Raw genomic sequence first — 14,297 nt, 5'->3', positions numbered from 1 at the left:
ATTTGGATGAGAAATAACATTTTATTAAAGCAGCTTCTATTTGTTAAATGGTGTGCCTTTAATATTAAAATACACATTTATGAATTAATCCTGTAAACATGTACTCATTATCTAGTCAGGCACTATGCTTGGTACAGGGAATATCACGGGGGGCGAGGGGGGCGGGCGGGACGCCCCAGATCTCAAAGTTTCAAAGTCTTCATAGTCTGGTAGAAAAATCAGATAGGTAAATATTTTAATGCCTGCCAGCAAAACACCACCAGGAATATACCTGTATTCAAACAAAGCTGGGTTTCTTATTCACTGCAACAAGCAAGACCTCAGGCCAAGGGTAGTAGGAGGAATGTGTTATAGGGTTTGAGTTGGGCTTGTGTTGGGTAATTTTGTGGAAGATTCAAGGAAATGTGTTTTCTCTGCATCAGGCGCTGTCAGAAAGTAGGAGCAATTCTATAAGTGGGTATCTTAATAATTTTTATCTAGGAGAAGGGAGGAATGGAATGGGGTTAAATCTATAATTTGTACAGCAGCAGCAGCCACTCGGTTTCACTGGAAAAGGGGATGTGTGGCCGTTTTGTGGTTAACACAGTGTTTTTGTTCTGTTCTCAGGAGTGATGATGGGGGATTCTTTTTGTTGTTGTTGTTTTGATCCATTAAGAGGATTATGCACAGAGTAGCATCATACAATTTTGGTATTCTGTGAAAATGTTATGTTCATCAGGATAACACTGTAGCCTACTTGGGAACTAGAGCTGTTTTTTTCTTCCTCAGTACTGAGTTGCATTGTACCCTGATAAGTGCTAAATTACGAGAATACACATGTTGAGAGAGGATAATTTCTACTTATGAGTTGGTGTTCTTTAGAAAGGAGGTCTATATGAACATGTCTTGAAGAATGCACTGGAATTAATTGGGTGAAGGAGCAGTCAAAGGTCATTTGCAAGCAACAGCAAAGTGTGTATGCACACACAGCGTGATGGGGAACTTCAAGTAATGCAGTACTGCTAGAATAAATGAGGGAGCTGAGTTGGTAAAATTGAAACTAAGTCATTAGGCCATAGCCGAATCATGAAGAAGTTTGAATTCCATTCAGCTGGTAATATGGATCCATCAAAAATTATTTGAATCAGCTTTTTCACAATGAGTTTGCCAACAGAACACCGGTGTCATGAAAACTACCACTAAATCAAAGCCAAAATGGGAAAGAAAAAGACTCATATCAACATTATTGACATTGGACATGTAGATTTGAGCAAGTCCACCACTACTGGCCATCTTATCTAAAAATGTGGTGCGACTGACAAAAGAAGCACTGAGAATTTGAGATGAAGGCTACTAAGATTGGAAAGGACTCCTTCAAGTATGCCTTGATCTTGGATAAACTGAAAGCTGAGCATGAACGTTGATATCACATTGATATCTCCCTGTGGAAATTTGAGACCAGCAAGTATTATGTGACTATCATTGATGACCCAGGACATAGAGAGTTTATTTAAAATATGATTACGGGCACATCTGGGGCTGACTGTGCTGTGCTGATTGTTGCTTCTAGGATTGGTGAGCAGAAGTGGGAGCATGCCCTTTTGGCTTACAGAAGGGGTGTGAAACAACTAATTGTTAGTATTAATTAAGTGAATTTCACTGAGCCAACCTACAGCCAGAAGAGAGATGAGGAAATTGTTAAGGAAGTCGGTACCTACATTAAGAAAATTAGCTACAATCCCAACACAGTAGCATTTGTACCAATTTCTGGTTGGAATGATGACAAGTGTAGCCAAGTGCTAACATGCCTTGGTTCAAGGAATGTAAAGTCACCCCTAAAGATGGAAATACCAGTGGAACCATGCTGCTTGAAGCTCTGGATTGCATCCTACCACTATCTCATCCAACTGACAAGCCCTCAGGTCTGCCACTCTAGGATGTCTACAAAACTGTTGGTATTACGTACTGTCCCTGTGGTCTGGGTGGGGACTGGTGTTCTGAAACCCAGCATCGTGGTCACCTGGGCTCCAGTGAATGTTACAACTGAAGTAAAATCTGTTGAAATGCACGCTGAAGCTTTCAGTGATGCTCTTCCTGGGGATAATGTGGGCTTCAATCTCAAGAACGTATCTGTCATAGATGTTCATTGGGGCAATGTTGCTGGTGTCAGCAAAAGTGACCCACCAATGGAAGCGGCTGGCTTCACTACTCAGGGGATTGTACTGAAACATCCAGGTCAAATCAGCACTGGCTCTGACCCTGTGCTGAATTGTCACACATCTCACAATGCTTGCAAGTTTGCTGAGCCAAAGGAAAAGATTGATCGCTGTTCTGTACGAAGCTGGACGATGGCCCTAAATTCTCGAAATCTGGTGATGCTGCCTTGTTAATGTCATGCCTGGGAAGCCCAGATGTGTTGAGAGTTTCTCTGACTGTCCTTTTCTGGGTCATTTTGATGTTTGTAATACAAGATAGACAGTTGTTGTGAGTGTCATCAAAGCAGTGGACAAGAAGGTTGAGGGAACTGGAAAGGTCACCAAGTCTGCCCAGAAAGCTCAGAAGGCAAAATGAATATTATCCCTCATACCTGCCATCTCAGTCTTAATTAGGGGTGGAAGAACAGTCTCATAACTCTTTGTCTCAACTGGACACTTAAGGTTAGTAAAAGACTGGTTAATGATAACAATCCATCATAAAACCTTCAGAAGGAAAGGAGACTGTTTTGTGGATCATTTTGTTTTGTTTTAGGTGTGGCAGTTTTACGTTATTAGTTTTTAAAATTAGAACTTTTTAATGGAAACAACTTGACCAAAAATCTGTCACAGAATTTTGAGACACATTAAAACAAAGTTTAAGGGCTGGTCAGTTAGCTCAGTTGGTTAAAGTGCAGCCTTGTAACACCAAGGTCAAGGGTTCAGTTTCCACTACTGGCCAGCCTGCAAAATAAAAATGAGATAAAATAAGTTTAATGAGAAAAAAATAAAAAAGATTTGACTCAGAGAATAACATAATTAAATCTATGTTCTAAAAAGCAGACTTTGCCAAAACCTCTTACCAAAACCTCCCTCCCTACAATAATCAACCACAATGTATATCGACAAATAAAAGTTTAAAAAAAAAAAAAAGATCTGATCAGAAAATTGGCCACAATAATCAACCACATTGTATATAGACAAAATAAAATAAAATAAAATATTTTTTTTAAAAGAGAAAAAAAATAAAAAATAAATAAAAATAAATAAATAACAGACTTTGGCAGAAATATAGAGAAGAAACTAGTCTGAGAACATAAAAAAGACAGAGACCAGTTAGAAAGTTACTTAAGTGTTTAAGCTGAATCAGTAGCAAGGGGAATGGAGGATAAAGGGGATATTAGAGGCATTTCTGGTATATAATTGACCAGACTTGGAGACTATATCCTCTACTAAAACGTAAGCTGTGTGCCTTAGATTGAATTGTGTCGCCCGAAGTCCATGTATTAGAAAGTTAATCCTCACTGTGAGAGAGTTAAGAGGGTGGGAAATCCAGTTATGGTAATTGACAGGTGGGGTCTTGGAGAAGTGGTTAGATTGTGAGGACCATGCACTATTTAACAGATAAATAAGTTGATGGTTTAATGGTGGTCATGGGAATGGTTCTAAGGGCTTTAAAAGGAGAAGGACTGAGAAGCTATCTCTCTGCTCTACAATTCTTGCCATGAGACACTCTGTATTACTGTAGAATCACCTCACCAGACGTGTTCCCTGGACTTTGGACTTCCCAGTCTCCAAAACAAGCAATAAGCAATAAATATTGTTTCTTTATAAATTACCCAGTTACAAGCAACAGAGATGGACTAATAGACTACATGAGGCTAGGAATCAGGGACATTTACTCACCACTGTACACCTAACAACTAGTACAGCATCTGGCATGTGGCAGTTGCTCGATGAATATCTACTGAATTAATGAATTGCAAAGGATGGGTTGAGGAAGAAGAAGTCAATGAAGGAGAAGTAGTAGATGTTTCTAGGTTGTGCTGGTTGCTGAATAGTAATTTAATAAACTGAGATAAAGGAGCATGTTTGTGGAAGAACTTAGTTTGATTTTCAGTGAATGCTCAAAATAGATATTGTTGACTTTATATATTTAAAATTTTTCAAGAAGTCATTTTAAAAATGACAATAACCTGAAGAGTGTTGATTAACTGAATAAGAACCCAGAGTCCCATAAATATTACCTTAGTTAAAAGAGGTTAATAAGTTCATTCCATGCTGAAAACTGTACTGCAATGGATATAGTCCCAGACCTATTAATTATATTTGGTGACTAAGGAGACAGAGCTAAAAACTAAAGTTCTGGAAAATATAACTGGTATATAAACTGAAAATTTTTCTTGTCTTTACCATAATTTTTTTTAGCTTTATTGAGGTATAATTGACATACAATAAAATGCATATATTTAAAACATACAATTTGATAAGTTTATTTTTCCTTACACAACTCTGAAATTGTCACAACAATCAAGTTAATGACTATATTCATCATCTCCAAAGGTTTCCTTGTGCCCCTTTCAAATCCCTTCCTCCCTCACTTCATCACTTTCTCTCTCTAACCCTGTCCTAGGCAACCACTGGTGTGTTTTCTGTCTATATAGTTGAGTGTTTTTATAATTTACAGGAACTAAATCCTACGGTGTGTCTTCTTTTTTGTCTGACTTCTTTCACTTGGCATGATTATATTGAGATTCATCCACATTGTTGCGTGTATCAAAACTTCCTTTTTTATTGCTGAGTAGTATTTGATTGTATGGATAGGCAAACAATTGCCTTATGACTTTTCCTGTTGATGGACATTTAGGTTGTGTGGTGGTTTTAAAATATGTCCACAAATTCTTTGATACTACTCCCTTAAGCAGGTGGAGCCTAATCCCCTCCCCACCTTTCCAGTACAAACTGGGCTTAGTGACTCATTTCTAATGAATAGAATAAAGTGCAAATGATGATATGCAACTTCTGAAACTAGGTCAGATGAGGACTGGGGCTTCCTGCTTGCTCTCCTTTGAATCATTCGCTCTGGAGGAAGCTGGCTGCCATGTTGTGAGGAAACTCAAGGAGCCCCATGGAGTAGCCCATGAAATGAGAAACTGAGGTCTCCTGTCAGCAGCCATGTGAGTGAGCCAGGTTGGAAGCAAATCCTTCAAATGCAGCCTGGAATCAGATGTCCACAGCTCCTTGACAGCTTGACTGCAGCCTCATGGGAGACCCAGAGCCAGAACCACCCAGCTAAGCCGCTTCTAAATTCCTGATCCACAGAAATCATGAGATAATAAATGTCTGTCATTTTAAATCACCAAATTTGGGGTTGGTATGTTACACAGCAACAGAAAACTAACAAAGGTTATTTCAGGTTTGGGGCTATTATAAATACAGCTGATATGAACATCTGTATACAAGACTTTGTATGGATATATGCTTTCATTTCTTTCGGCTTACTAAATATTTTTGACTCAGTTTTTATTTTGCTTTGTGTTGTTTCCCATTCAAGTGTCAAGTTGACCCACCAAGGTTATAAGCTCCAGGTATTTACTTAATATTCCACACAATGCTCAGCCTTATGCTAATTGCCTAGTAGATGATCAATATCTTGAATTGAGATAAATTGAGAACAATAATAAGCAGCCAAATGACTTTTGTTAGGCACCCAAGAGGAGAAGGGAGAAGGTGATTCAATGTTGCTGGTGGACACACTGACTGACCTCCCCTATCCCTACACTGTGAAAAATGAGTTGATTTGCTTTAGGTTCGGGAGAACAATGTAGTTTGGAGTCCATAAGGAACATTTTACTCCCAGGTGATGTGAGCTCTAATTTGAACATCACACACAAATGGAGAATTAATCCAACTTCATCCTGGTGAAAATGTGAAGTGACGCGCTTCTCAAAATAGAAATAAAATGTCCTTGATCACATTGCCAGACTGTGTCCTCTCATTCAGCTGCTTTCCAACCAATTTAAGCTGTGCTTAGGGGAACTGACTATGACATTGAGAATTTGAGTAAGATTTCTCAGTCAGCTCTCAGGTGTGGTTGGAGAAAGCAGGTAGAGATCATCCAGGAAAATCTTATTCAACGGATTAAAGCAGTAGAACTACCTCAAAGAAATGTTTTAAGCAAAAGGAGTGTTACTAAACTTACCCACAACGTACTGAATTGACGTTAAACATAATTACATCTATTAGTGAGAGATAGGAATCATTCCATAGCAGTTCTTGAGAGTTAGTAATAACATGACTTTTTAAAAATATTAATGAGATTTTCTGTTTTGCATTTTCTTATACTAACCTTGCTCCTATTCTGACAGTAAATTTGCCTAGGGGAGATTTAGAATTGCTATAACATGAACGCAAAGAAGAAAAAATAGTGTTAATATTCAGCTTTTGATATCCAAAATGCAGTAACTTTTTTGGAGAAAAATAGAGCAAAAGGATTTTTTAGACTCCCTTATCTTTTTTGGAGAGAGCCAAAATTGGTAATCTCAGCCTAAGGGAGATCCCATCACCACAGAAAGACTGAGAGAAAACATCCATTCTTGGCCTGGTTGATTAGCAGTGAAGAAGGCTGAGAAGGGAGCAGAAGCGGTGAGTAGGGGAAACATAAAGGCTGTTTGTCCCCTCCCTGCCTCCAGCACCCAACCTCGAAGCACACAGGAGCTTTAGGAATATCCTGATAGGTATGTGGAGCCCAAGGACCTCAGACCTCCTGATATGCATCCCTCATGGCAAGCCTAGGAGAAGGTCTGCACCTAACCTCCTTCAGTATGGAAAGGAGCAGTATAACGGAGGGCAGGGGAGAAAGCAGGTCAATATGGGAGCCTAGCTCCCCACATCGTGAATCCAGAGGATCCCCTACGTCCTGGTGACAGTACGGGGAGGCAGTGAGAGCACCACTCAACCAACAGAGAGCTTCCTGATCAGAACTTCAGGTCCTGAAAAAATGACTGAGACGGTAGATGCCAGCAATAGAGAGGTACCAAGAATAATCCCCAAAAGGCCAGTGGAATTGTGGGATCTGAACAATTACCAGATTTAGCAGGAGAGTAGCCCCCAAATGATCACTCTAAAAAGATCCAGATGATATTGTATAGTTCCAAGCACCATTCTACCCAACCCCGTAAAGCTACGTAAGATATGAGCCTTTCCCCTATCCTCACAAACCGTCTTGAAGAGGGGCAGAAGAGGGTACAAAAATCTTCATTTACTTGGCCAATAATCAACAGAGAATGAATAATCCAAGGACACAATTTAAATTCTTAAATAAAACTGGCATTATAGAAAAGTATTAAAATTTTCTTGCCCGTTTTTGTTTCTTTCTGTTATTCTAAAGGTGGAGCTTGAGAAGAAAAACAGGTCAATCAGAAGAATATAAGGACTATTGTTTATTTCTCCATGAGAGTTGTGATGTCAATAAATCTGTGAACCTGCTACTCCAGTTTGTAACTGTGTTAGTTAGCTAGAGCTACCATAACAAAATACTACACACTGAGTGGTTTAAATAACAGAAATTTATTTTCTCACCGTTCTGGAGGCTGGAAGTCCAAGACGAAGGTGTTGGCAGTGCTGGTTTCTTCTGAGGCCTCTCTCCTTGGCTTGTAGATAGCCTTCTCCCTGCGTCTTCACTTGGTCTTCCTTCTGTGTGTCTGTGCCCTAATCTCCTTTTCTTATAAGGACACCAGTCATATTGGATTAGGGCCCACCCCAAAGACCTCATTTAATTTTAATTACCTCTTTAAAGGTCCTATCTCAAATACTCCCACGGTCACATTCTGAGGTACTGGGGGTTAGGACTTCAACATATGAAGGGAGGGGAAAAAGCAGGAGGGAGGAAGAGGGGAAACAATTCAGCCCATAATGGTAATCAATCCAAAATTAGAGTTAAAATGTTATAATTCTCAATTTTTTAATCCAATTAGCATGAAGTTATATCAAGAGTATAACATCAGAGTTTAAAAACTGTCCCTCAGAATTCCCACTTCTGCACAGAAAAAAATATTTTATTCTCGATGTTAGCCTAAGACTGGTTATTTATTACCCCTGGCTGGAGAGCTCTTTAAAATACAAATTCCCAAGCCCATCCCAGACCTACTGAGTCTCCTCTAAGGTTAGAAGGTGAATTTTCTGTGGTACTAAATAGCAAAAGCTCTTTGAGAAAAGAAGACATGCTTTCACTGGCCAGTATGGAAGACACATGTCACTTTTTGCTACTCCAACCTCCATTTTTTTTGCTTTTCTTTGGGAAATTACTGCCTCCATTGTGTACAATCTGGAACCATAAAACATGATTCTCTGACCTTCCCCAGCCCAGCAGCAAACCAATGACCAGGATGGCCAATTGACTCTCTCTCCCAAGACTTTAAACTTTAAGTGAAGGAAGAAAAAGAATGGTTGGAACAGCATCCCGAGAAGACCACCATATACTTGGTGCTATCCAGATTCCTGGAGGTAGCTCAGTTTCTCTTATTTTCCAAACCTGGTCGGTAAACCTTACTGCTATCTTCCAGTAGATTCTTCTTCTGCTTATGTTAGCCAAAGTTGATTCTTGGTGCTTGGAATTCAAGACATGCAACTAATATAACCACTTGGGAAGTAGGAGAGTTGGCTACCTGGAATTGCCAAGGAGGTAGGTATAGCCTAGGTTCAAGTAAATTATGGTAATTAGTAATCAATATCCTTTAATTGGTAAATTTTCATAGATTTCTTAGATATGAAATAACTGTGAAGACATGAACTACAACTTACTAAAAGACTTGGCCCTAAGGAACCATGTATACATTAGCAGTTAGCACCTGCCAGGAAAACATTTTCCTTTCTCTAGAAATAGTCCAGCCAGCTATAAAATCCAATTACCAGAATTCTGACAATCCCCAATATTCTGATTCTCAAAGCCCAACATCTGGACCTAAGGATTATGTTTAGGTCTGAAATATTAGAACTTTAGCATAAAAGTCTAAAAATCCACAGAAGTAAGCAAAAAGTATCTGAAGAAGCTAATAAATAGGAGATGATTGGAGAATAAGTCATTAATTACTACCAGTCTACAGATCAACAGTAAGACATAGTCACAATAGATACCTTTGAAGGGAGGTGGAAATCAATTAGGAGAGAAATAGACAAGAATCTATACGTATCCTTCCTCTTCTGGAGAATGCAGTGGAGGTCAGCACTCTGGAATCAAAACCTGCAGTATTCCCACATGTGTACCCTGCTTTGGAGCCGTATCAGTGTCAAGAACTGCGAAGAGTTGGGATTTTACCTACTTGGAAGCTAAAAGAAGCCTGCCGCAGTTTCATAGACGCTGGCAGGATATACCAGACTTCTGGGTCAAAAACAAAGGACTTTATTAACATAGCAATAGCAGTAGCCAGAATGTCATCATTTGCATAAATTCCTCAAGCCTGAATTTCACAGGGTGACAGGAGGAAGGCCACTTCACCCCTGCACACATAGTTGATTACTAAGCTGAGACAAACTTCATCTTAGGAAACCTAAATCTTTTATAGTGGACAGTGAGCCCGCCTAACCTTTGCCCCAGAGGTAGACATTGTCTCATTATCCCGGTCAGGAAGCAAATCTGCTTTCTGTGCTAGAAACAGTCATTATTTTCCAAGCCTTTTGCTCTACAACCAACTTTGAAATGACAGTCTGGAATAAAGGCAGTCCACTGCACTGTTTGCAAGATGTGCAAAAACATGAGACCCACAGAGGACTGTATTCCAACAATCGATACCTAATGAAAACCTTCAAGGTAGGCATATTTTACTCACTTTTCATAGAAGGAAAATGAGGGTCAGAGAAGTGAAGGAACTCATGTCAGGCCCCCAGAGGTGCAGTGGGATTTACACCCAGGCCTGTCTTTTTCCACGCCCTCTCTCCACTAAACCACCTCTGAGACCATGCATGCGCATGGTTTATGTTTATGACAAGCCAAAAATCATGACAGATCCTTCTAGAAGGAAAATTTCCATCAGCTTATCATGCTTCCCAGGATGTTATATCCTGAAGGATATCCAAGAAGAACTAAAACAAAACTTTACAAATGAGTTTAGGAAGTCTCCTCCAAAATGGGATGTCTTTACAGTAGGCCACCAAATTCTAATTGTCAACAAAGTCGGGGGGGGGGGCGGGCAGGCAGGAAGAATTGTTGTCCAATGTGAAGGAATATCCTAGAAACCTGAATGGACTATTTATCCCCTGTTGTCTATTTCCAGAAATCGGCTGCCCAAAATCCGGGAGAAGTGGTAAAACCTACCTAGGACAGTAGAAAAGAGAAGAGAGCATCTTGTTCAAGCCTGTGCAGATTTGGTTGCTTGTTTCTAAGATGGCCACTGTACTAGTTTTCTGTTGGTTATAACAGAATGCCTGAAACTGGGTAACTTATAAAGAAATGAAGTGTATTTCTTACAGTTTGGGAAGCTGGGAAGTCCAAGGTTCAGGGAGCACATCTGGTGAGGCCCTTCTTTTTGGTGAGGACTCTCTACGTAGTCCTGTGGTGATGCAGATTATCACATGGTGAAGAGCAGAAGGGCATTTCCACATGCTTTCTTCCTCTCCTTATAAAGACCCCAGTCTATTCCCTGATAGCCCATTAAACCATTAACCCATTAATAAATGAATGGGTTAATCCATTCATAAGGGCAGAGTCCTCACAATCCAATTACCTCTTTTTAGATTCCACAGTCTGATTTTCTAACCCCTTAACACTGTTACAATGGCAATCAAGTTCCAACATGAGATTTGGGAGGAGCAAACATTGGAACCATAGGAGCTACCGTTATTTTTTCCCTCCCTGTATATACATTTTATTCCCCTAAAGAGAGGTAGTGCCTATTTCCTTCCACACATCCCGCCCCCCCCACACACACACATCCCACCCCTCAAATCTGGGCTGGACTTGGCGAATTCCTTAAATAATCAAATGCAAAAGAACTGGCATTCTAGGACTTCCAAGACTAGAACATAAAAATCCTTGCAGTTTCTGTCCAACTCTCTGGAACTGCCTGGTCTGGGGATAGTGTAAAAAGTCTCTGTACCCTGAGACTGCCATGCTGTGAGGAAGCACAAACTGGCAGCATGGAAAGAGATGGATGTCCATCCATCCCCACATTTCCAGCCATCCCAACCCACACACCAGTCACATAAGCTAAGGAGCCATACTCGACATTCCAGTACCAGTACTGACGAACTGTACTAACAGGCAGAACCAAGGCTCTGTACATATGGCCCAGTTGAGCTGTCCTAAGCATCCCCAGCCACCTCTACTATGCCCTGTCCAAATTTCTGACCCACAAACTCTTGCACATAACAAAGTGGTGGTTGTTGTATGCCACTAAGTTTTGAGGTGGTTTGTTAAGAAGCAATAGATAAGTGCAACAACAGGTATAATTGAAATACATGTTGGAAGGGTGGCTTAAAAAATGAGATTGGGGTAAATATTAAAGAGAAATTGTAAGTTTACATTGTGAAGTAATTGGAAGTGTAAAGGGGCAATTAAAACTTAAAAAATGAATGTTTCACAGAGCTAACAGGATTAGCTTTTCTAATGATGTTTGAAATCTCTTTCAGATACTGACTGATTGACCTGAAGTTGGAAAAGTCATTATTCTAGGTTTTTATATCTCAACCAAGAGCAATTTTGCCCTCCAGGGTATGTTTCGCAATGTCCAGAGACATATTTGGTTGTCACAATTAGAAAAGGGGGAGCTACTAGGATTTAGTGGGTAGATGCTGAGGATATTGCTAAAGTCTTATGATACACAGAACAGCCTCCCACAACAAAGAATTATCCAGCCCACATTGCAAGTGGTGCCACAGTTGAGAAATCCTGTCTTCGGGTATCAGAGGCCCCTATATTAGAGTAAGGGGGTTGCTAATCCATTTTTGAGGCAGAGTCCTAACTTCTCACATTTGAAGACAAATTTATCTAATTCAAATTTCCTTGTCCATAATAAAATGTGAAATGTTTATGTGGGTAGGAACATGTGGATTTCATCTAAGAGATCTAGACCCTAAATGAAGATACATTTCTTTAAGTATTTATATGGCATTTTATTTGCAGTAGTCAATGCACTGGCATGGTAGATTGGAAAATAAGGTTCCTGACTTCTGTGAACTATTTTCTAGTGTGAAGACAGACATGTCAAAAATCACATTACCATGGGATAATGGCAATACTGGAGGTTGGTGAGTAGGACAAAGAATAACAAAGTGGCAGGGGATTTTAAGGAAAGGCTTCAAAACGGAGAAGAGCCAAATTGAGACTATATCAATAATGGAAATATTTCAGACTGTAGGCTAGAGGAAAACAGTCTCAGTAGCAGGGACAAGATGAAAAAGCACGTCTGGTTGATAGTTTGGATGTGTGGTCCCCCCAAAACTCATGTGAAAATCTGATCCCCAATGTGGCAGTGTTGGGAGCTGTTTGAGTCATGGGTGCGGATCCTTCATGAATGGATTAATGCTCTCCCTGGTGGGTGGAAGTTGTGTGTGAGTTCTCACTCTATTAATTTCTGCAAAAGCTGGTTGTTTAAAGGACCCTAGCACCACGCCTCTCTCTCTTGCTTCCTCTCGCTATGTGACCTGCTTGTACCCACCGGCTGCCCACCTCTGTCTGCCTTGAGGAGAAGCAGCCTGAGGCCCCTGCAAGATGCAGCTGTCCCAGAATCATAAGCCAAATAAACCTCTCTTCTTTGTACATTACCCAGTCTCAGTTATTCTGTTCTAGCAAAACAAAAATGGACGAATACACTGGTGTATAACTAGTTTTAGAAAATAAATTATGCTTTCTTTAATAGAAACCATTAAATAGTATATGGAGCAATTAGGAGTTAAATCACATCTTTCACAAAGGCTTGTGAAAGTTTAATTGGAAAAAATGCAATGGCTGATCATTTAAATCAGCAAGGCAAAAATCAGGAAAAATAAACAAGTTATCAGAACCTAACTTCTTCATAGTCCAAAGAGTAAAAATCTAAAAAATAAAAAATCTCAAAAACAAGTTTGGCCATGGCTAAGAAGAACAAATTTAAAGCAAACAGAGACTTTTTGAGGATCCAAGGCCAGCATTAAATGTAGGGATAAAGAATAAAGAGGCTTTATCACCGGCACACAGAAAGCATTCGATGTAAAAACACAGGTTAAACTTTGGAAAATAAGTTTTCCTTTGTTGTTTTCTAAAATATTTTTCAGGCTGAAACAATCATTTTTTGAAATTTCATTTAAAACCCAGGAGATCCTCATGATAAACAACCTAAGGTCTCTTATGCTATTACGTACCTTCAATTTTCCTGCATTTTCCCTGTAGAGACATACAAAAAAATTCCAGTGGGCTTCAGAATATCCTAAGAACCTTAGTCACACAATATTCAACTTGAGCTGGTATCATTTGTAAGCTTTTATGATTCAAAAATAATGTGGTATGACATTTTAAAATAGCTCCAAAGACTATCATAGCATTTCTGTAATCATTTGCCACAATCATGAATTCTAACACCTAAGAATATGCACCTGATTTCAAATGATGTGTTTCCTTTGGCAAAACACCTGTTTCAAAGAGGAGCAAAGCTTCTTACTTCACAGAACAGACAGAAAACATGGAACATCACTAAAGCAACCTATGTTAAAGTGTTGTGGACTAACACAAAACCAACACCAGAATCCCATTGCATCAGGTTGGCCTGGTTATGCTTAAGTGGGTAGGGCCAGGCTCTCTCCCTGGGCATTTAGTAACCTTGTTTTCTAAAAATCAGTTATGTAATTATTTCAAAGTAGGTAAGCGGGACTTGTGCTAGTATAACTAGAGCGTAAGTGCCCCAGATGTGAAGTGCGTGATGTGATGATCTCTATGCAAAAAGCAGAAACCAGATCCTCCCCAGGGGAGCTCATTTAGATTGTTTTTATCCATGACTAGCAGTTTTCTCAAAAATGTTTTTCAAAGTGTACTTCTCTGAACACTTATATCAACATAATCTGTGGTGCTTACAAAACAAGGCAGTTTTCTTGGGTCCTCTCAGATCTTCAGGATAAGAATCTTTAATTTGATTCTTAGCCATGCTAATATTTATGAACTATGTCTTTATATTAAGTCCAGCAAGATTTTGCATAAGAAAATTACTTATTTTGTTTTGAATTCGCTCAGTATATATAAAATAGTACTAAAAATATAAATTTTAATTTCTTTAACTAATGATATTGAGTGTTTCTAGCCTATGTCTACGTGATGGTATACCAACATTCAGAGGTGGGGGAAATCAACTATTGATTCCTTGTTTAAGAAATAAAATATTT

The 14,297-nt window shown here is 39.4% G+C and overlaps 1 pseudogene; it reads left to right on the top strand.

Annotated features, from left to right (window-relative positions):
* Positions 1–1,194: 1,194 nt before the first annotated feature.
* On the top strand, positions 1,195–2,550 carry LOC134380454 (elongation factor 1-alpha 1-like; annotated as a pseudogene).
* Positions 2,551–14,297: the final 11,747 nt, after the last annotated feature.

Source organism: Cynocephalus volans, chromosome 1, assembly GCF_027409185.1.
Source record: "Cynocephalus volans isolate mCynVol1 chromosome 1, mCynVol1.pri, whole genome shotgun sequence".
Lineage (NCBI taxonomy): Eukaryota > Metazoa > Chordata > Mammalia > Dermoptera > Cynocephalidae > Cynocephalus > Cynocephalus volans.
The sequence above is the reverse complement of the archived record's forward strand: the minus strand, read 5'-3'. Positions and strand labels throughout refer to the sequence as shown.